The following is a 1,183-nucleotide window of genomic DNA, read 5'->3' as shown; positions in this document are numbered from 1 at the left end:
ACCCTATACAGGGTCGCTATGGGTCGGAATCAACTTGATGGCACTTAACAACAACAACAACTGGGAATTATGTAACAGAGAGCTTGGAAGCCTGCTGTCAGTCTATACTTGATTTGATTTGCTAAAAGGAGAACTAGAATTTTCCCAGAAAGAGACTTTTTGCTTTAAACCTTTGTAGAATATGGGATTTTAGGTGGAATCCTGAGCTCCACCCAGAACCTTCAGAGTTGGGACATTTGAATTTGAAAAGACATGCATGCATACCAACTTACAATTGCTGGGAGAATAGAAATTCATGATTGAAATGAATATTTGCAGAAAAAAAAGCAGACTGTCTGACTTTAGGAGTATAAAAGCAAGCTGTTTGGATAGCCCGATAGATAGATTGACAAACAGATAGCTTCTCTAGAAAAATCAGCCTAAGACAGAAGTGACTCAAAGAAAATTATTTCAGTATTGTGTCTTGGATGGTCTTACCTTTATTTGATAGCCACAACTTTCTTTTAATCAGAGCTTTGGGGTAAGGTTTTCAATCAGTAATATATGTCACAAATATAATTCTTTTTCTCTCCTTTAGAGTGAGAAACAATTATATTTTTACCTTTTGCTTATTGACCTGTTTAATTAAAGTCATGAATGAGTTTACACCATAAAAACCATACCAATACTATTGATTTAATATATTAGTTGTATCAGGTAAGACAACATTCTAACATATCAAGAGTTACATTCAAACTGTTGTCATGCAGACCCTTCAAGTTATTTGACTGTTCTGTTAATCATATTGCTTTTGAAGGATGAGACATGAGCTAAAAATAGTAATTTTCAGAGTCATAAACACAATGCTTAACTCTCTTTGCTGAAAGAGGGTTCTTAAAGATCACTTTTTAAAATATAATAGACAATCAGTAGGAGTAAAGTGGTGTAAGAAGACAAATTCAGATTTTGAATATATATCAAATCCTATAAAGACAAGGTACAATCTATATAATGAAATGGTTCTAGAGAATTTTTTTTTTTTTTTTTTTTTTTTTTTGGATATGTGACTAGTCTCGCTACAGAATGGTGTAAACTTCAGGTGCTTAGTTCTGCTCTTTACTAAGTACATTTATTATGGATTTATTTGTGTCTCCCAAAAAAGATATTTTGAAATCCTTATCTCTAGTAGCTATGAATGAGCTGT

The sequence above is a fragment of the Chrysochloris asiatica genome, unplaced genomic scaffold (genome assembly GCF_000296735.1).
Source record: "Chrysochloris asiatica unplaced genomic scaffold, ChrAsi1.0 scaffold00473, whole genome shotgun sequence".
NCBI lineage: Eukaryota > Metazoa > Chordata > Mammalia > Afrosoricida > Chrysochloridae > Chrysochloris > Chrysochloris asiatica.
Note: the sequence above shows the minus strand (reverse complement) of the source record.